At 35.3% G+C, this 23,551-nt stretch overlaps 1 long non-coding RNA gene across 2 annotated transcripts; it reads right to left on the bottom strand.

Moving 5' to 3' along the window:
• Positions 1 to 318: 318 nt before the first annotated feature.
• On the bottom strand, positions 319 to 19,956 carry LOC122687403. Of its 2 annotated transcripts, none has more exons than XR_006339137.1 (3): positions 19,539 to 19,956; positions 15,090 to 15,230; positions 319 to 379 (listed from the first exon to the last, which is right to left on the bottom strand). It is a non-coding gene; the product is annotated as an uncharacterized LOC122687403 (long non-coding RNA). The 2 variants fall into 2 exon arrangements; XR_006339136.1 differs by lacking the exon at positions 319 to 379 and adding an exon at positions 10,642 to 10,697.
• Between the last annotated feature and the right edge of the window lie 3,595 nt (positions 19,957 to 23,551).

The following is a 23,551-nucleotide window of genomic DNA, read 5'->3' as shown; positions in this document are numbered from 1 at the left end:
ATTTCTTTTATTTTTAATTTCATTGAAAACTGCATTTTAGATGGCAATCAAGTAAGGTCAGACTCAGAGAAAAATTATATCTTACTAGTGGTAGCAGAAAAATAGTAATCAGAATTTACTACGATTTTAAAAAGCTTTTACTAATATCAAAGATGGCACTGGAGAAACAGTGACAATGAAAGTGCTTTAGTCATGTCCAGCTCTTTTGTGACCCCATGGACTGTAGCTTTCCAGGCTCCACTGTCGATGGAATTCTCCAGGCAAGAATACTGGAGTGGGTAGTCATTCCATTCTCCAGGGGATCTTCCCGATGCAGGGGTTGAACCCAGGTCTCCTGCACTGCAGGCATATTCCTTACCATCTGAGCCACCAGGGAAGCCTGGAGAAATAATTATACCAATCAAATTACTTATTTTCACCACTTTTGATGCTTTTAAATAAATGATACTATTCTAGGAATGAAAGTATATGTTTATTTGGCAGAAAATAGTAAAATCTGTTTCATTAATTAATACATTGGCAGACATGTTCCTTTATTAGTGATACTGAAAAGTGAAACATTTTACTTATCACTGGATATATTTTTTTTATAATGAATTACTCTGCAAAGCTGATAAAGTGCATCACTTACATCCCAATTTCACCATCATGCAGATTGTACTGTAATTTAATGTTAGTGTTGCTATTTATTCAATCACTGTGATTGACTCAGTCACAAGTTCAGAAAGTAAATGGAAAAAATAATGATATTCTGACCAATATGCTGAGGTTGTCCTGAAAGAGGGAGGACAAGCAAAGGTTGAAGTCAAGCTGTCTATCACTAAATTTCTTTAGAATGCCTTGCTGTTCCATGAACTTTTAAAATAGACTGAACTTGGTTGCAACAACTTTTGTTTCTCTGACAGCATATAATTTTTGATCATTACCATTTTTTAGTTGATGCCTTCAGGATAAAAAGTGTATACTTTTGATATAAAGTATCATTAACCTTAACTCTTGAAAAATTATTTTAAACTATGGAGATAAAACAAAAATTGGTGAAATTCTAGTACTAATAAAAGTAGGCAAAACAAGTGAGTTTATATAAGAGAGACAATTCATCTGTATAATAGACAATTTTATTTTTTCCAGTTACTTGCTACCTTTGCCCCATACTACAAGTTTCTTGATGTGAGGAGTACATTTACTCCTCTTTATTTTTTCAGCAAGTAAACCAATATCTACTTTAAATATTTTGACTAGAATTGAGTCAGATTCTTAATCAAATTTCAGGAATAGCCAAGTTTCCATTAAAACTATGAAGTAAAAATAACTGTGCAATCTTTGTAAGATTAAAAAAGCAGGATTTAAATTTAGGGCTTAAATCATTTGCTTTGTAGGATTTAACTACTCTTTATGCTTCTGGCCTCTAGCTATTTAGAGGAGGGGTAGTTTTTTAAAATGTAGTAAGTCCTTTAAAGTGCTTCCCTGATGGTTCAGGGGTAAAGAATCTGCCTGCCATACAGGAGACGTAGGAGATGGGTGTTTGGTTCCTGGGTCAGGAAGATCCCTTGGAGAAGGAAATGGCAACCCATTTCAGTATTCTTGCCTGGAGAATCTGATGGGTAGAGAAACCTGGTGGGCAACAGTCCATGGGGTCGTAAAAGAGTCACATGTGACTTAGTGACTAAGCAACAACAAGTCCTTTAAGAAGGTACATTACAACCTTCATTAATCCTAAAGTTTCATGATCTTAACATTTGCTAGCTCCGAAGCTGATTATTAACTACTGCGTATTTCACCAGCCGATCAGCTCTTCACTGCCAACTTAGCATCGGCACATTCACTAGGACCCAAAGAATAAGGACCAATGGAAATAGCAGAGGAATCTGAATTCCAGGGCTAGCAAGGATAGAACAAGCTGATTTGGTGTGGTACATTCATATGCATCAAGTCTCTAATTAACTTCCAATATGTTGGGCAAAAAAAGTCAGTTCCAGTCTCCACCATTTCTAAAATCACATGCTAAATCTCACTTATCCCACAAATATTTTATTAAAAAAAAAAAAATGAGACACAGTTCACGGTATTCCAAGGAATTTAAACTGTGACAATATGTAATTTATTAATATTATATTTTCATTATGATGATTAGTAGTGAAAGCATTACATATATGAGCAATTAAGAATCAATTATAAAGCTAACAATTATATGATTATAGTGCTAGTGTGAATCAATTAGGATTCCATTTAAAAATATATTTGCAGGTTTTACATATTTTACTTAAACTTAAAAGTCATAGTTAGAGAGAATTCCCCAAAATTATAAAAAATAATTATCTGAAGTCATCTTCATATTTGTTGGGAAAAAATACTACTGGTGGCCTTGAGAGTTTAGCTTTGTAATTCTTGCCTGGGATTGCAAGGATATATTTAGTAATAGATGTAGAATGTTTGATTCAGTTTTGTATACACAGTCATTGGCTCTTTGGAACTGAAAAGCAGGTATATGAAAAATAAATGTTTGCTTCTTAACATTGCAGATAGTGATTACAATGTCTTATTGCTATATGCTTTCACTTCATTGGATATCAATGGATGGTGAAAAATAGAGATTAAGTTGTCATTGTGAATTCAGTATACATCAGAATAGTTGTTATAAGCTGATAAGCTGAAACCTTACTTTTAAAATAATTCAGAAGATGAATATTTTGGTGACAACCACATCACAATATGTTTAGTGTTGCCGTTGTTTGAAAGAAAGGGATGAATGGGGAGGGAGGGGGCAGGGAGGGTCAGGATGGGGAACACATGTACACCCATGGCTGATTCATATGAATGTATGGCAAAAGCCACTTAGAAAATAAAATAAAATAAAATGTCAAAAAAAAAAAAAAGAAAGAAAGAAAGGGCTGGAACCCTTGTGGAGAAGGGCAGTCCTCTATGGACCCAGAGTGTCTCAGCAAGACTTCCCTGAGTGCGTGGTTTTGACTTTCCCTAGCAGTACTTTTAGATGTTTCTCTTATTTAAAACAAAAAAAGTGACATTTTCACTGGGAAGCGATTGTCCATGAGCCTCTTGCATTTTTGAATGTCTTGTAAGTAGAGGTACAATTGCTTTTGTTCTGAACCATCTTTTCAAGGATGTCTGAACAGCAAAGTCTTGGATAACAGAGATAGCATGTCCTCCAGCAACTCCCTCCACTTGGAAGCAGAAGCAGTTTGGTTTGGAGTCTTGAGGAATAGAGTATATCTCTGTGGAACATGCGACAGGCATGCTTACTAATTGATATTTTATATACTTTTTAAAACTTTTTATTTTGTATTGGAGTATAGTCATCCAGGTGGACAACAAAGGTACTCAGCCATGCATATACATGTATCCGTGCAAGCTCAGTCACTCTGTGGTGTCCAACTCTTTGCGACCCTATGGACAATAGCCTGCCAGACTCTGTCCTTGGGATTTTCCAGGCAAGAATACTGGAGTGCTTGCCGTTTTCTCCACCAGGGGATCTTCCTGACCCAGGGATTGAACCTGCATCTCCTGAGTTTCTTGCACTGTAGGCAGATTCGTTACCACAGACCCGTCAGGGAACAGGCATACATGTATCCATTCTCCTCCAAACTCCCCTCCCATCCAGGCTGCCACATAACATCAAGCAGAATTCCTGGTGCTGTACTGTAGGGCCTTACTGGTTATCCATTTTAGATATAGCAGTGTGTACGTGTCCATCGTGGATTCTGTATAATAAAATCCACAGTGTAGGCAGGTATCACTTCTCTTCACATTAGCTGTTTGAAATTAGGGCTTGAGAAATCAAGGCAAATGCTGATGCTCTGGCTATTTTAATTTCAATGAGCAATAAACTGCTGTCTGTTTCTGACCCTGAGGTTTTAGATCTTCTGCTAATATCTCTGAAACTCTGCCATGCTAACTTGTTAGTTTGCAAGTAGGGTAAAATCTCAGACCCTTCAGAGATCTTAACAAGAGATCTTATCACAGGCGTCAGCCATTGAAAATAACATATATGGGAAATTTTCACAAGTAATATTACCAGTCTTGTTCATAGAAGAGATATGGAAAGAGAAATAAAAAGTTTAAGATAAGCTGATCTAGAAGCTTGAAATGTAAATCATAAGCATACTTCAATCTTTTCTCAAATTCTGGAAGAGATTACTATGCAACATCCACAACTCAAGATTGTTGGAAGATTTCTTCCAGTTGCATTTATCCTTTCTCCTATCGCAATTCTGCTCTTTCCCTGCCAAATCTTAAGGACACTTGTGCAACTGAACTGACTTGAGGAGTGAGTGAGTGCATGGAGTGTGTGTGTCCTGGCATGAGAGCAAATCTACGTGAAAAAGTGGAAGTCTTATTCAGTCATGTCCAACTCTTTTGACCCCATGAACTGTGACCTCCCAGGCTTCTCTGTCCATGGAATTCTCCAGGCAAGGATACTGGAGTGGATAGCCATTCCCTTTTCCATGGGATCTTCTTGACCCAGGGATCGAACCCATGTCTCTTGCAATGAAGGAAGATTCTTTACCGTCTGAGCTACCAGTATTTGTATTTGTGTGTGTCCTGACATGAGAGAAAATATATTTGATCATATAATTTTCATCACTTCTTATTACATGTACAAATGTTTAAAAATGCTTTAATCTCTTCATACTACTCTGTCACGCTTGGGGGATTATTGCATATTTTTAAGAATTTGGGGGAACTGAACTTAGTAGGGTGGACTACAGATCTCCCACTCAAACTTCAACCAGAGTCACTTTGAATTTCTTTACATGCTATATTTTGAAAAACACAAGGAAACGCTCTTCAGAAACAACAATAGCAAAATTTCTACCTTACTGATTCAAAAACTCAGATTTTGAGTAAAATCAATATGTTCATGAGGTTACTATTAGTCTATTGACATTGATAACCATCTCTATATACATATATTTATTTCTTAAATTTGAAAACTATCCACATAGACTTTTCATCAAGAAAATAACAGGATTATTTCTCTTTAGAAGTCTGTAATCCTAAATTATCTCAGACCTCTATAGAGGCATCTAAATTGTTGGAGGGAGGAAACAATATTTCTGTATATTAATTCTGTCCTTTAAAATATTAATGTTCTAGATCCTACAATAAAATTCCATTAAATGAAGAACATTTTGGCAGAAAACCAATTCTTAAAAAATATAAATTCCATGAGATTAGTCTATGAGCAGAAGATAAATAAAATGCATGATTGTCTCATGCACACTGATAATGTTGGTCTGTTTTTGAGAGCTTATCAGAATTTACTTAGTCTTGTCAAAGACAGTCATAATTAAAACACAATAATGTGTGATTTATAATGTTCCCATCCTTGCTCTGACAGTTTTATGGTTATCCTTATTCTGACTTCGTTAAAAATAATTTCTCTCATATTTGGTAATTTTCTTTACTTGTTTCTCCAAAGAATGTAAAAGTCCTATGCCCATATTAACTCCTAAAGCTTGATTTTTTATTAAGTTTGTTATGCTCAGTTTGGAAAGTTTAGCAGCTGTTTATTTTGCCAACATAATTATTCAAATCTGATTTTCACCTGCATGGCAAAAATAGAGGATTACTATGAGATCTTAATCAGCCAAGAATGAAAGAAGAGCTCATTTCTCATTAGTCACTAGAATCATGGATCTTGCTGTATATTAATCAATTTTTTCAGGCATAAAGTTCTTTTAAAGTTTAGTGAATTCAAAAAAATATTCAAAATATTGGCAAAATATGAAATTTGCCCTAAGCTACTAAGAATTTCTTCTTTGAACATTGTAAACAAAAATATATTTAAATAAAAATAAAAAACACATTAAAATGATGTAATGGTCAAAAGTTCAATGTGTCACACACCTTTTATATGATAAACTGACAGATGAAATCACAAATATGTGCATCTAATAGCCACTAATAACTACACATAATCACTTAACATCCATAAAAACTTTCTCAGATATTTTTAAAGCGAGCATTCTATTTAAAACTAAATAGAGTTTAAAATGTTTGTTGTAAAGTTTTAATCATTGGATCTTTCTGGAACACCTTGAATATTTCTCTTGTTTCTAGAAACAATCTCTCCTCTTTTTACAACATACAAAATATACTGATTTGAGTAATTTACAAATTTACTGATTTATACTGATTTGAGTGAACCTAACCAGTTAGTTAAAAACTTATTAATTAAAAAAAAAATTCCATGGACAGAGGAGCCTGATGAGCTACAGTCCATGGGCATGGGATCACAAGGTCACATGCCTGAGCATGATCAAAGTCACATGATCACAAAGTCAGACATAACTGAGCATGCGTGCACTACTACTACTACTAGAGGCAAGAAGAGAATCCGAAACTTTTACATTTATTACAATATTTGGTATACATTTGGTATATGGTAGTCACTGTAGTGTGACAAGTTTTTGTCATTCAACTGGCATAACAGCTAAGTTCTCGGGGCCCCTCTCAATTTATATTGGTCCTGCTGCTTCTAGCAATGGGGGTATATAAGATAAACAAGAAACTTCATGATAGTAAGCAAATTCTCTTTCTTCATTGACTGTAAAATAATTTATTTGTTCAGGAACTCTGTTGTGTGAACACCACAGCGTTAAATAAAGTACATAAAAGGTAAGTAAGAGTGATCGTGAAAGAACTTGTGGCAGGCAAAAACGTTTAAACTTGAGTGACCATTTTAGGAAATTATTTATTGTCCCTGTCTTTCTGCCCTATGTGATGGAAGGAAGAGGTTAAATATAATACAACTACCATCAGGTATCTGGGTGGTTCTCTTGGGAAATGACCTCCTATTAGGAATTTAGCTTTAGTCTTTGCAGCTGGAGATTCATCACACATAGTTGGGTGTGTTAGTTGCTCAGTCATGTCTAACTCTTTGCGATCCCATGAACTATAGACTGCCAGGCTCCTCTATCTGTGGAATTCTCCAGGCAAGAATACTGGAGTAGGTAGCCATTCCCTTCTCCAGGGGATCTTCCCCACCAGGGATCAAACCCAGGTCTCCTGCATTGTAGGCAGATTCTTCACCATGTGAGCTCCCAGGGAATCCCATCACTCAGTTGCACAAGCCCTACTTAAGGGCAGTTCTTCTTAGTGACTTCTTGGATAACAGTCTTCATTTCTGAATATTCATGAAGCTTGTTTATCTTCCACCATTTGGCACATACATCTTACAAACATTCTAAAGGTTATATTCCATGTATTGACCACCAATGATCCAATTTCTATGATATCATTCTGGTATGATAGTATTATATTCAAAGGAATGGTGGAATAAGATTCTATTGAACTACACTGTGATATAGAATAGCGCTGATATATTCCCAAAGTAATAATGTGAAGACATACTGTATTTTATGTCATATGAAAGCACACTCTCTGGTGATCTTTCCTAATTAAAATATAGATGCAAGCATTTATCACATTACTAGCTTTTTATCAGCTACAACTGATGAAGGTGAAAGGGGAGTGTGAAAGACCTGGCTTAAAATTCAACACACACAAAAAAAGATCATGGCAAATGGTCCCATCACTCCTTGGCAAACACATGGGGAAACAATGGAAACAGTGACCAACTTTATTTGCTTGGGCTCCAAAATCACTGCAGGTGGTGACTGCAGCCATGAAATTGAAAGATGCTTGCTCCTTGGAAGAAAAACTATGAAAAACCTAGACAGCATATTAAAAAGCAGAGACATTACTTTGCCAAAAGAGGTACATCTAGTCAAAGCTATAATTTTTCCAGTTGTCATGTATAGATGTGAGAGTTGGACTCTAAAGAAAGCTGAGTGCTGAAGAATTGATGTTTTTGAACTGTGATGTTGGAGAAGACTCTTGAGAGTCCCTTGGGCTGAAAGGAGATCAAACCAGTCAATCCTAAAGGAAACAATCCTGAATGTACATTGGAAGGACTGGTACTGAAGTTGAAGCTCCAATACTTTGGCCACCTGCTGAAAAGGGCTGACTCATTAGAGAAAATCCTGATACTGGGAAAGATTGAAGACAGGAGGAGAAGGGGACAACAGAGGACGAGATGGTTGAATGGCATCACTGACTCAATGGATATGAGTTTGAGCAAGCTCTGAAAGATGGTGAAGGACAGGGAAGCCTGGCGTGCTGCAGTCAATGGGATCACAAAGAGTCAGACACCACTGAGCAACTGAACAACAAATCACCTTCATGCTATTTGATCCAGTATATAGAGTGCATCGGAAATGACAGTTGGAATTGGAAGCAATTTCTAATCAAGTTTCCAATAATTCCCTTTCATTCTCCAGCAATGATATTTCTTCACAGCCATAATGGCATTTTAAATGGAAATAAGTTAGAACTCACTATTCTTATATCTTTCAAGTCTTTGATGATAGTATCATTCTTTGCTAGCATCATGAGTTTGAGCAACTTCTGGGAGACAGTGAAGACAGGGAAGACTGGCTTGCTGCAGTCCATGGGTCACAAAGAGTTGGACCTGAGTGATTAAACAACAATAGCAACAATCATTCTTTGAGGTTGCATCACGGATTTTTTTGTTTAGTTTGGTTTGTTTCATTTTTGGATGTAATGGAATCAGAGACCTCACTTGTATTTTGTAGCATAACAGACTTTGCTCCAATGGTTCAGGAAAGCAGAGTAGAAATTCTGCCAGATATGGAGATATTTTAACAATATATTTGGAATTTGGAGATATAACTACAGAATGTATTTACACATTTACTTAGGGCACTAAGAGATGGATTCAGGCCAAGATTTTATTTCTCAACTGACCTCCATAAGCCGACACTCTGACCAAAGTTGTGTGGCAACCTTTTAGATGATCAAAAATTCATGTCAGTTCAGAGGTATGCCTTGAATAACACTTAAAAGATCTGGACACTTCTGTTTGTCTAAAGCAAATTACCCTGAAAATGTTCACAAGACCCCTTGGGGAAAACTGGGGAGACTATTTCCATTATGTATTTGCGTTTGTGTTACCAGGCTCCACCTTTAAGGCAATTCAGTTGCTCCTTTATTCCAGGGTCTCTAGTGTCTATGTATTGGTTCAAATCTGGGAATTAGGTTAGAAGTCCTTGATTTTCAAAAGTGGTGACTCAATTTGTGTTTTTATTCCATTTAGATTTGTTCACATTTCTTGTCTTTTTTTTCTATTCATTTTTTCTCAGTCAGGGTTCAACCAGAGGAACTCAATCAGTGAGATATTTATTACAGAAAATGACTCATGGAAATATGAGAGTTCACTAAATAGTCTCTGCATGGGTGTTTCTTCTTCTAATGGTGGAAGTTGAAGTTCAGAAACAGGAAGAGAAGATAACAAGAAAGCTGGAACCACAGGAGGACAGACGAAAAATCATAATTTTCCTTTTTGCCACTTACCTCACTGATGAGGGCATCCTACAGAAACCAGAGTCCTTCACTATGGAGTTTACTCAAACTCATGTCCATTGAGTTGGTGATGCCATCCAACCACTGCATCCTCTGTCGTCCCCTTCTCCTCTCGCCTTCAATCTTTCCCAGCATCAGGGTCTTTTCAAATGAGTCAGTTCTTCATATCAGGCAGCCAAAGTACTGCAGTTTCAGCTTCAACATCAGTCCTTCCAATGAACACCCAGGACTGATCTCCTTTAGGATGGACTGGTTGGATCTCCTTGTAGGAGATCTCAGGAGCCAGAGAGAAACATAAGATGGAAAGTTTTAAACACACGGGAAGAGAAAAAGACCTGCTGGAGACAGATGGACACCTGATTTGTTTTAAGCACTTCAGAAGACACACTCAGAAGCTGGATTAAATAAGAAGAATTTGAGACTGAAATTAGTGAATTAACAGGTTCAAGAAAATTAGCAAGAAAAGAATAGAAGTTTCAAAGGGAGGAAAGGGACAGATGGAGGATCAGGAAAAGCAGAACACTTGATTGAAGGCAGTTGTCTGAGCTGAAAGAACCATGTCTTCACATTCAGAGAGGTCATTGAGTTCTAGGGTGTTCTGATGAGAAAGAATACCTATCCTGATAAAACACATCATTTCTAATGATAGAGAAATAGCTTTACAATCCTCCACGTGTAAAGATAAGCTACAAGCAGATGAAAATAAATCTGACATTTTGTATTATTGGCAGCTAGCAAGAGATGCCAGATTTCAAAAGTGCAATCCTCAACTATATGCCTAAGAAAAATGCTTGGGAATTAAAAACTAACAACCTACTACCAAACCAAACATTGACCAAATGAGGCCTCAAAATGTAGCAATGAAGAGAAGATGGTATAGTAGATTGATAGTACTTATGAACAATGGTGTAAATAAGCTGATATTTGTGTAGTTTACACACAGACAAGTTTGTCTGTGTAAATAAATAGATATAATATATAATGTATATTATATATGATTTTATATTTACATTTCTTTTATATACATTCATACATAATATAAAACTTTATATAATCATATATACATTTATTTATAAAAATGGATTTATATATATGAATTTATATGGCTTCCCAAGCAGTGTTAGTGATAAAGAACCCACCTTCCATTGCAAGAGATGTAAGAGAGATGCCTTTGATCCTTGGGTCAGGAAGATACACTGGAGGAGGGCATGGCAACCCACTCCATTATTCTTGCCTGGAGAATCCCATGAACAGAGGAGCCGAGTAGGCTGCAGTCCATAGCATCAGAATTTCTGAAATGACTGAAGCACTTAGTATGCATGCACACATGGATTTATATGTATATACTATTTATAGAAATGGATGAATATATACTTTCTGGTATTGTCCGACAGCAGCATAAGACTCACAGAAAGATATTCTAGTAAGGACTATATTATTTTAGTCAAAATGCAAGGTAGGTATGAAGCATGAAGAAAATTAAGTTCAAGTTGTTCCATAGGTGTTGTATGAAAGGTGAAATGGGGAGATATTTAAAGTATTAATATTTTTAACATCTTTTCTGTAGAGAAAGGGATTACAAGAGAATTAAAGAGCATGAGTCAGTATAAATATTGCCTTTCAGTGGGAGAAGTAATAGTTAACTTGTAATAAAAGTAAAATCATCTGATCAAGAGAGATAAAATGTAAACATTAATTAATGGGAAAGAATTACAGTAAAAAATACAAATTAACAGTAATTAAAGATAAAATGTTTAGGAACTGATAATGTCAGAACAAATAAAGGCATCTCTGACTTAAAATAAGCACTAAGCTTGAAAATCAAGTATATGAATACCTAAATTAAAAATGAAAGAACTGAATTAATATATTTCACTTATGATTTTGACATCTTAATAGATAAATATATTTCAGATAAAACAATTCAATTTTAAAGCAGGTATAACATAAAAATTCAAGTTAGGTAATTCAGGTGTTGAATGAAAAGAAACAGATACATGCTGTAAAATATGTGAACCAAGAAGAAGCAGGTGACCAAACAACTGAGAGTTATGGGGTTGTGATAGCTTATGTTAATAATCTATAATAACACAATAATAAGATAGCCCAACTTTAGGATTATAAAATCAGAGACTACTGCATCTCTATGATAATAGAGTGTGGAAACATTGACCTTAATAGTTGACTTAAAAAAAATTCAGCAATCATGGGAATACTAGAAAAACTGAAAAAATATGTTGGGTCCCTTTGTCTAATTTATCAACATGGCATTGTTCACAGCAACCTGAAACTGGTTAACTTTCTGATGGAAAGCTTAAGCTAATTGACTTTGGGGGCGGCAACTTTGCATAACCAACCAGATGCAGCATGCACTGATTAATATCATAGGTTGCTACAGTTAATTACAGGTTACCAGAAGAATAAAAAATGTATTTTCCTCAAGAGAAAATGGAAACCAAAGTTAAGCCTTCAAAGTGATGTTTGATCTTTAGGCTCCCTTCTCTATTAATGACTTATGGGAAAATGCCATTTCAGCACACGCATAAATTTATAATCTATTTGTAGATTTCTAAACAGTTTTATGTTGTTTAGATTAGATTTTAGATTTAGATTTTCAAACTATTTCTTTTAACCATAAACTTAAATTTCCTGGAATGTTAGATGAGTTTCTTTTATATATGAAGAAATGTGACTTAATAAGGGGCTCTGAACAGAAGTATATCCATCTCTCAGCTTCTGGTACTCTTTACGATCAATTTCAAATTCACCAAAGTACTGAGATGGATAAGGGAACCAACAAAGAAATGGAATATATCCTGGACCAACTTGTGGTTCAAATTCTCCCAAGGCCATTTTGAAAGCTGTTAGGACTTTATATTAGTACAGTAGTGTTGAAAGTAATGATTCATCATCATTGAAGCCTCTTGAAAAAAAAACGTGTAGAAATGGTTTTCAGCTACTCATAACCTGTCAAATAACACCTATAAAAATATTGTACTGTTGTACTCTTGATTCTCTTCAGAAGTCTACACCTAAAGATGACTTTACTCTGAAATGTTATGTTTCAATAGATTATCCCGCAAAGAAAACTCTAACAGTAGCAACTACTGATGGTGCCTTATGTATTAAATTCTAGAACAGTTTTCACTGTTCTGTAGTTTACTATGAGTCTAATGTATTTGACGTGTTTTCACATCTGACTAAATGCCAGGAAATGGAAAAATTGGGAAAGTCACATAAAACATTTTCTAGCATAGAATGAAACTAAAATGTCAAAGAAAAAAGAGAGAGCTAGAAATGAAATGAAGGAAGGAATTTATCTATTAGAAGACAAATACTATCATACTAGATTAAGCCCTAACACCCATATATGTTACCTTCAGAAACAAATGTTCTCAAAACAAAGTGATTTTTTTTAAGTTGAATATGTGGGAATCAACAAGTAAATGAAAAGCATAGTCAAAACAAGGCATGTGGAGAATAAATACTAGGAGAAAGCAACATTAAAGATTATAAATCAATAAAAAGGATAGAGACATCATGTATTAATAAGACACAACAGGGACATGGATTCTACAGGCACACCTATCTGCATGAAGCACAATAACATCTAAATGCAATAAAAGTCACTAGTAAACTTAGAAAAAGTGTTCAAAAGATCTTTTTAACCTTCTTACTAAAAAAAAAGGTAAATATTTATTAAATAATGCAATCAATAAACAATTTAAAAGTACTATAAACAGCTGCAAGTCTTTCCAACTGCAAGGATGTATATACTTTTTTCTTATGTCCAAATAGCATTTATGCTTTTCAACTATCATTCTTCCATTCAAGGCAGCATTTGTGAAAAATATTTTTTCAATGCTTGCTCATAAGTTACTTTGTATTCAGGAAAAAAGTTGTTTTATGATTAAGAACATAGTTTCAAGAAAGGTTATACATATTTTATATCCCCTCTTGGAAATGTAATAGATATGCATGTATTTATATGCATATATGATTTATTATTACACATTTTATCTATATGAAAGCATGCTCTTTCCTCTTCTCTTATCATAATGGTGAGGACATTCAGTTTCTTACCTCAGGCTAGTCTCTCTCTTATATCCATCCCTTTTCTCAGAATCTTTAAATTCTTCTATCCTCTGGCAATTACTCATCAGCTTGAAGATCTAAGAACTCATAAATGGATGTGTGTGTGTTTGTGTGTGTGTGTGTACCCAGATGTGTCTGGCTCCATGGACTAAACCCTGCTGGGTGCTTCTGTCCATGGAATTTTCCAAGCAAGGAAACTGGAGTGAGTTGCCGTTTCTTCCTCTGGGGATCTTCCTGACCCAGGGATCAAACCCACTTCTCTTGCGCCCCCTCCATTGGCAGGTGGATTCTTTACCAGCTGGAAAAGCCCAATACATGAATGTAGTTCAACGGAACTCTTTCATCCAGTCCAAAAATCAAATGTAGTTCAGTCATGTAAAATTTTTGTACCATCAAGTTGGTATGTGATAGATTTGAGGATATTTTTAAGAAAACAGATTATTTCAAATAATTGATTCATTCAACACCATTTTAAATATCCTCCATTTTTGCTTCACATTGAATTTAAGAATTTGAAAAAAAATGCTGAAAAATAATTCTTACTTAATAATTGTATTTTTATTCACTATTAGGTGTGGTTCTGATGAGTGTATGGGGAAATAATACAGATTGTTTAAGATCTAGTGAATTCATGCCACATTTTGTTTTGCTTAATAATGCTGTTGAAAGGTAGCCAAAATAACAAGTGCAGAAAATATGTCACAAGAGAATCAGAGTGAGATTCCAAAAATAGGAGCAGAAAAGTTTGACGGGGTATATAAAAAAGAAAGTCCTTTATTTTGAACCTGCTATAGTCTGTAATAAAACAGTATATGATATGAGTGTTCAATGTTTGCCAACTAAAGTACCACAAGTTTTACATACACTACCTCCTTTAAGTCTCCCAATAGTACTTTGAGTTTGTAACTACTATGATCACCATTTACTCTCTAATAACTACTAATGGCCTCTCTCCACAGCTGAAATGTTATATTACAGTATAAACAAACAAAGAAAATGGGTTTTCCTGGTGGCTCAGGCATTAAAGAATTTGCTGAAATGCAGGAGACCTGGGTCCCATCCCTGGGTTGAGAAGATCCCCTGGAGAATGGGATGGCAACCTTCTCCAATATTCTTGCCTGGAGAATCCCATGGACAGAGGCTACAGTCCATGGGGTCGCAAAGAGTCAGACATAACTAGAGAGACTAACATTTTCATTTTTTCACTTTTCATAAAAAAATATTAGCAAATGGACAGTTTTTAAATCTGTAAATAAACTCTATCCATTATGTTCAACTAAGTTCTAAGGCACTGAAACACTACACATTCTTTTTTCACTCTGTAAATCACTGTTTTCTCTCTGGATTTAATAAGCCTGAAGACGTTAATGGTGTGAGCTCTTTGAATAATTAAACAGGAGTTGGCCGGCGCTCTGACAGAGTGCTGCGCCCTCTGAATGCAGCATTTCATTCTGTCCCTCCTTTACTTGTCATGAGGTCAAAGGCTTGCTCTTCAGTTCACTGAGTGCATCAAATGGCCTTACAAGTAAACATCCTTTACAAGTGAAACCTCCAGGTAGATCATAACTTTTCTACCTTGTTGAACTCACCTGACAGGAACAAGAAATATGGCTCCAAAGAGCTGTAGCCAGTGGCGCTTAACATTCACCACCAGACTTGCACTTCACTTTCCAGAAACAATCAGATTCCCCCAATCAGATCCATTCTCTTTCTCGTCTCTTTTTTCTGAACTGTAAGAATACAGCAAAATGGGTATTTTATAAACAGGCACATCCAATGATAATAGATTACTGGTGATGTGAGGAAGGATTTACATAATAAATAATAGAAAACAAAATAATACTTCAGCTGATCTTAAAGACAATAGAAGCTTGTATAGAAGAAACTAAAGACAGTGAGTTTTCCAGGGTTTATACCAGTGTTTTAAATTTTAAAATCATGAGTACATTTTATAAAATTTAATTTTGCAATAAATTTCATTTTAATAAAAACTCAGTTGAATTAATAAATTTTAATCATTTTAAATTTAACAGGCAGTCACTGATTTTTCAAGCTTTATTCTATCAAAATATAATTTTCAGAATTAATATAATACAGAACAAATACAGAATAATTGCATATCAAAGATTTTATTCAACTCATTAACTAATGAGGGGACTGTTACTATGAGAAGGCTGATTCCAAGAACATCTGATGAATAAGTATTTGCATAGTCTATAAGGAAAGGCATTTAAATGGAATATTAGAATAAGATCATTATTTTATATAAGAATAATAGAATAAGATCATACAAACCCCATACAAACCATAACTGGTTTGTATCCTAACAAGAAAATCATAATCTTTGGTAATATATTTTCTACTAGACAGATATCTGTAAGTAAGCATGTAACTTTTCAGTGTCTAAGCTCTAACCACTTGGCCTATAAAGTCAATACAAAGATCTGTTTTTTTTCCTAGAAAATCAAATAATCTTTGGATGGGCCTGTTAATAATGCAATATGACACTGAAAGGACAAATAGACATACTTTCACCTAGGTTTCAAATATGTTTTCTTTTAAAGGCTCTTTTATTGTCAGGAAACCATCTGAATATCACTCAAAAATTCTCCATGCCCATCAGGCTCTTCTATCCATGGGATTTTCCAGGCAAGAATACTGGAGTGAGTCTCCATTTCCTCCTCCAGGGTATCTTCCTGACCCAGGGATCAAACCCGCATCTCCTGCAGCTCCTGAATTGGCAGGCAGATTTTTTACCACTGAGCCACCTGGGAAACTTGTTCAAAAAATTCTAGTATGCCTTAATGATGAAAATTCTCAAGACATTATGAAGATAGTTTATAGAGGGAAAGATGATTACTCAAAAAAGCTAGTATGCCTGGCAAGATACTTTAATAGGTTGTAGGTTGAGCCTGCAAATTCTTTTGAAATTTGTAAAACACCAAAATACAGTTAAAGTGATATAATTCAAATCTCAAAAAAAAAAAAAACTTTCCAGTTTTTATGAATATCTTGTACAAATCTTGTATGCTTTCTAACACAGTGGAAGAAGGGAAATATACTTTGCAAGTTAGAACTGATTAGCCTGGTTAGTAAACTATGAAATATGTAAGAATTTATAATTCAAATTTCATGCATTAAGCTTAAATACTATGATAACCAACAAAATACCTGATATGAAGAGCTGACTCATGGGAAAAGACCCTGATGCAGGGAAAGATTGAGGGCAGGAGGAAAAGCAGGGGACAGAGGAGGAGATGGTTGGATAGCATCACCAACTCAATGGACATGAGTTTGAGCAAACTCTGGGAGATAGTGATGGACAGGGGGAAGCCTGGTGTGCTGCAGTCCATGGAGTCACAAAGAGTCAGACACAACTTGGTCACTGAGCAATGACACAAAGATAAACAGTTGTTTTTCATATATTATATATCTCTGATAGTTTTCTGTCTTTATGCTTTTAAAACATTTCTTTTCCTTGCGCTATGTATTGTATATTTATAAAATTTCATTAAAATATATACAGGTAATAGTATCATGGTAATTGGTTTTACTCTGAACCTCTAGAAATTAATATTTTAATTAATCTAATAATATAATATGAAAATTGGGATGACAATGACTGTAATAATGCTGTCAAGCTTATTTACATAGTAGACAGTTACTTTCTGAGTTTAAGTAGTATATAAATGCTTTTTATCATTAATTTATTAAAATTCTTTACCCATATGAAAATAGTTTTTGATAAAGAATGTTTTCCAGCTTTATTTCTAAACATTATCATAAGACATGCTTCTTTCAGAATATTATTTTCCTTTGAAAATCTGCCTGTAGTACCTTAATTTAAATGTTTATATGAATCTAGCATTTGATCATTCTAGAAGAAATAACATAGTAAGATTGAAAAATGTTACATTAATGAGCAGGGTGATTATATATACTTTCTTTTTGTTATTTCACTTTAAAAAATATTTTTACTTTCATACAATTTCAAATAGAGAACAAAAGAACAAGTAATTGACAAGGTATTTCACTCAAAGTGTTAAAGTGAACCCTGCCTGATTTTGTTTTCCTCATATTACTTCAGAAGGAGTAAACTTAAATGCTACATTTAAGTCAACATTCACTGAACCATATTTTCTTCTTTTATAGCCTGTTTTTAGGAATCAGTCACTTGAGTTAACTGGAATACAGTTTAATAAACATTGCTAACAATTTATTTAATTGGGCAAAACTCCTTTCAGTTCAGAAAAATCAATACTGCTTTGACTTTTGCTAAATTATTGTTGCTTAAGAGGTCAAGATTTTTAGAGTATATACCTACTTGCTAGAGAGAAATCTTTTCTTCCCAGTGTTATCTTTAATTACCTTAAACATAGGGCAGGTTATCAAATATTCTGGAGTTAGCTGTTTACTTTTTATAAAAGAATTACTTGTTAAAATAAATTGCATGTTAAGAGTTATTACCTTGAACTACTTTCTCAATAATAAAAACATCAATAAAACAATATTCGTAATAATAATAACAGCAGCAAGTGCACATATTGCATATTCAATGCTAGAAATTAAGCTAGATGTCTAGATTGTTTTTTGCCTCACAATAAACTCTTAAAAGAGATATCAGCATCCATTTTTTCAGAAAAAGAAACGAGACATTTAGGGTGGTTAAATTATTTACTAAAGTACTCAGTAAATGGTTCATCCCAAAATAAAACCTAACTTTGTCTAGCTCTAAAACTTACGTTCTTTTGTTTAATCATGTGAAGTGAAGTGAAAGTCTCTCAGTTGTGTCTGACTCTTTGCGACCCCATGGACTATACAGTCCATGGAATTCTCCAGGCCAGAATACTGGCATGGGTAGCCTTTCCCATCTCCAAGGGACCTTCCCAACCCAGGAATCGAACCGGGGTCTCCTGCATTGCAGGTAGATAGATACAAATTAAACAGTCTGCACTCACAGTGAAAATGATATTTTTCTATCATAGCAGTCTAAACTATGCCTGGGTATTCTGACATCTTGGATGACCAATTCACTCTTCTATAAGTGATATTTATATTTGTAGTGAAGGTGAACTGAATCTCACATTTGTTAGAGGTAGGAACATTCAAAAGTATTTTCTAATCAAAGTTTATATCACACTCTGGTATACTTTTGTATATTATTTAACTCAATAAGCATAAGAAGTAAGGATTTTTTGGTAGAATCATCACTGTCTCAGTTATTTACATAAGTTTTGAGTAATCCTTTATTTCTTTTCTCTCAAAGTAGCCTCAGAAGAAAAAATTTCCTCTTTAGTATGAAAATCTATGGAAACAATAAAAACTAATTTGACTGTCTCACTTACCATTCGGTCTTCCCACATTCTATTTCAAGAATACAAAATAAGAGAGTAGAATTCTTCCTCCCCTTTATTCAGAACATAACCAAAGAGCATAAATGAAAAAGATTTTCCAGTAAACTCTTATGCAAGGGAAAGAGAAAATTTCTACTTTAAGAAGGTGCCTATATGCATGGATGGGCTCATCCTGTTTATACATTTCCAATATTAACAACTTCTTCTAACAAGCTAAAGGGTGTACTGCTCCAAAGATAAGGAAATTAGCTGAAGGCTCCTTGTCAAAATCTGGGTGATTTAGTGTTTTGGATCATGATTTACACTGCACATGTAAGGTGACCCTGCAGTATATATTTCATGCTCTAATTACTCCTGTCTCTAACTTGTCAGTTAACATGATCGTTGAACTTAAAAGGACCTGCTTCAAAATATACCTATAATGGAGCCTGGACTGATGGGAATGAGATTTGTAATGGAACTTTGAAAAGTTTGACAGTAGAATGAACGTGACATCTTTCTAAAAAAAAAAAGTAAAGTAAAGTAAATGTGAATTCAAAAGAAATGGATAGGAAAAATATAGAAGGAAAAATTGATTGAAATTTACATCTTCAGTGCCTAATAGAATGATGGGTACATATGAGATTTTAATGAGTCTTTGAGTAATAAACAAATAAATTCACCATAATCATTAATAGGACTTACCTCTTCTCTGAGGGAAAGTAACCCAATGTAGTAAGAAGGATGAGCATGCAAACAAACAATGACCTGGATCCAGGTTTCTTTACCAAAGAAGATTCTTTCTCCACCAGTCACTCTTTCACTCCTTTTGAAGACATTCTGACAAAAGGTACACTATAAACTGAGTGAAGACATAAAGGTTTCAAACACCAAAGTTCTTTTACTTTATGATCAGAAATAAAAGATAGGCTGGCTTGTAACTTGCTTCCTTGAATTAAATGGTTCAGAGGTGACTGAGAGTCGGAGAGACTTTTTGGACTTCTTTCTCTTGCTCCTTTGTGATCTACTGAAAACATGTCTAGGTCAGCCTGTTGAAGGGATGTAAGCGACCACAGGGAGAGAGCTGAGCTGACCCGGAGCAGCTGACTGCCAGTCAACGCCAACCATGTGAGAAAGCCCAGGCACAATAGCAGGGCCACCTTCCAAGCCCACAGGCAATCGTAGATAAAACGCATCGTCACCCAGGACCCAAAGAACCATCCGGCTGACCTACAAACTTGTGAGCAATAATGATAGTATTGTTTCCCTTATTTGGGGTTTCTGAGAAGCAAAACCTGAGACACGGATTTCTTATAAAGTCATTATTAAGGAAATGCTATGAGGGAAACGGAGTATAGGAAGCAGGCTAGGGAATTCAGGTAAGTAGGAATATCTCTGATCCAAAACAGAAGCTAGGGAATTCAGGTAAGTAGGAATATCTCTGATCCAAAACAGAAGCCTAAAGCACATATTGTGCATCACCGAGGAAAAGCGGGTCATTTCCTACCCTAGTATAAACTTATCATTGGCAGAGGCCTTTCGTCCAAGGAAGATAGGGTGGGGGAAAGGGGTGGGAAGTAGCCTCCAGTGCTAGAAGGCTCCCATCTGGTCAAAGGATGGTCACCATAGAGGGGGCAACAATGAATTATTAACCAAAACTCACAGAAGCTGGGATTTGAGCACATGTGCCTTAGAAAAGAATTGTGTTGGGGCATCAACAGCATCTGCTATGTTAGTTTTAGCAGCTAAATTAAGCAGGGATAGCTAACACATTTAACCATAATGTTTTAATCACGTTCTAGGCACTCCTAAAGCTAATATTTGTGTGTTTTTCTATTTTGTGCTTGATTAGTGCTAAAAGTAAGGAGCATAGATTGTTTTTACTATTAATAAGAGGAAATGAAGATAAATTTGGTTTTGCTTTTTGTAAAGGAATGATATTATCAAATTATTTTCTGGAAGGAAATGTTCAGTAACGTTTGATAGATAAACTGTAAAGGGAACATTCATACCTTAGAAAGACAGTGAGGAGGATGTAGTGATATTCTAATTAGAGACAGAGACCCTAAACTAATCTGCATAAGTAGATTCCTGGCAACTAGTCTGCCAGGGCTACTATAAGAACATATCACAGACTAGATTATGGTAAACAAGATTTCCCAGGTGGCTCAATGGTGAAGAATCAGCCTGCGAATGCAGGAAGCACAAAAGACTCGGGTTTGATCCCTGGATTAATGGGAACCCACTCCAATATTCTTGTCTGGTAAATACTGTGGACAGAGGAGCCTGGTGGGCTACAGTCCATAGGTTCACAAAGAGTCAAGCATGACTAAATCAACCGAGTAAAGCATGGGTGTCTGAACAGTAGATGTTTGGGAACCTAGCAAGTCTGTGATCAAGTTCCTGGTAGGTTAGTTTCCTGGTGGAGAACACTCTTCCTGGGTCGTTGCCTTCTAATTTTGTCCTCATGTGGCAGAGATAACAGTGTCTCTCTTCCTCTTCTTATAAAGCCACAATCCCTTCATAAGGGTTCCTTCCTCATGATCTCATCCAACCCTAATTGCCTCTAGAAGTCTCTTCTCCAATATAGCCACTTGAGGGGTTAGGTCTTCAACGTAAGCCTTCCAGGAGGATATCATTCAGTTCAGAGTAACTGATTTGATATGAAAGACTAGGAAGAGAAAGTTATTGAAATCTGAGCCTATCATTTTTTTAATTCTTCCTGGATAGCAATATAGTAACAAATATAAGGACTGCAGAAGAGAAAGTTAATGTGAATGAGAAGATTATGAGGTCATAGCTGGAATTTCTGAGTTTGCATATTTAGCAATATCCAGACAGCAGTATACCCTGAATACTCCTTGGAAGAACTGATGCGGAAGCTGTATTTTGATCACCTGATATGAACAGCTGACTCATTGGAAAAATCCCCGATGTTGGGAAAGACTGAAGGCAGAAGGAGAAGAAAGCATCAGAGGATGAGATGGCATCACCAATGCAATGGACATAAACTTGGACAAACTTCAGGAGATGGTGAGAGACAGGAAGGCCTGGTGTGCTGCAGTCTATGAGGGTGACCCAACAATAAGACAGCTGTATGGGGCTTCCCAGGTGGCGCTAATGGTAACACACCTGGCTTCTAATGTAGGAGACTTAAAAGACACGGGGTCAATCCCTGGTTTGGGAAGATTCCCTGGAGGAGGGCATGGCAATCCACTACAGTGTTCTTAACTGGAGCATCCCTTGGACAGAGAAGGCTGGCGAGCTACAATCCATAGGATTGCAAAGAGTCGGACACAACTGAAGTGACTTAGCATGCATACAGACAGCAATATATCAAAACTACAGGCATTTGAAACAAAGTCGTAAAGCTTAGATGAGATTACGGAGTTTGTGATTTAGAAATAACTAATTATTTTTATTTAAAAAATGGATCTTTCAATTCAGGATGATCATTTTGAAAAGTGAGATACCATGAAGAAAGTTCTAGAAAATTTTGAAATATCATTCTTGTGCAGCAAAAGTAAAAATTCATACTTTTATTATTATGAAATGTCTTTAATGTGTTAAATTCTATTTATATATTTCAAATTAATAATATGTTTAATCCTCACAAACTTATTTTACCTAGGGAAAAAAAAAAAGTTTGGAGGGGTTATTTGTCCAAGCTCACAGAGTTATAGGTTGAATGAGCTGAGATTTGACCACAAGCCATCTGGCCCCAAAGCCTATGTTATTAATATGGAAAAAAAAAAAAAAAACACATATTTTCTATGTTAAGAGATAAGCACCTAAAGTATTTTTTATATCTGCCCATTCTCCTTACATGCTTATATAATAGTTTTTGAATCACTCTATTATCCTTGGACTTTAAGTTTTTCTCATTTTTAGAACATATCACAAACAAGGTTTGGTTAGCCTTTTTGGGTCACTCTCTGATAAATGTATTTTTAATTTTCTCTTTTATCTGACTATTGCCTTAAAATATAAACCAGAGAATAAAATGGCCAGTGCATAGGCTAACAAACTTTTAACAATTCTCTCCTACATAATGTTAAACTATACCACAGAAATATTTTAAGAATTATTCAGTTTTTTGTACAGAGTCAATAATTTCATGAAAACAATCATATTAATTAGATTGAAACAGGTTTTTCTGCAAATAGCAATTTGAGTCTGGCTTCCTATATTAAGATGTTGGTCATAAGAATAATGATAGCAAATATTACTGTAGTGTCAAGCATGTTTCAAAGTTCTCTTGCATTTTTCTTCACTTAAGCTACAAACCCTAAGAAGTGGATATTGTTTTTGTAATTAATTTATTTAATTGGAAGCTAATTACTTTACAGTATTGTAGTGGTTTTTGCCATATATTGACAAGAATCGGCCATGGGTGTACATGTGTCCCCCATCCTGAACTCCCCCCACCTCCCTCCCATCCCATCCCTCAGGGTCGTCCCAGTGCACCAGCTTTGAGTGCCCTGTTTCATGCATTGAACTTGGGCTGGTGATCTATTTCACATATGGTAATATACATGTTTCAGTGCTGTAGATATTGCTATTCTCACCATTTTACAGATGAGGTTACTGAAAAAGAGAGATCACACAACTAGAAAATGTTGGAGTCTGAGTTTAAACCCAGGAATTCTTTTCTACATGGATCGCATGCTTTTGTTTGGGGACTCTCAAATATTCAAGAAAATTTATTGGCTGAAATG

Source organism: Cervus elaphus, chromosome 31 (assembly GCF_910594005.1).
Source record: "Cervus elaphus chromosome 31, mCerEla1.1, whole genome shotgun sequence".
In the NCBI taxonomy this organism is placed as follows: domain Eukaryota; kingdom Metazoa; phylum Chordata; class Mammalia; order Artiodactyla; family Cervidae; genus Cervus; species Cervus elaphus.
Note: the sequence above shows the minus strand (reverse complement) of the source record. Positions and strands in the feature narration are given on the sequence as shown.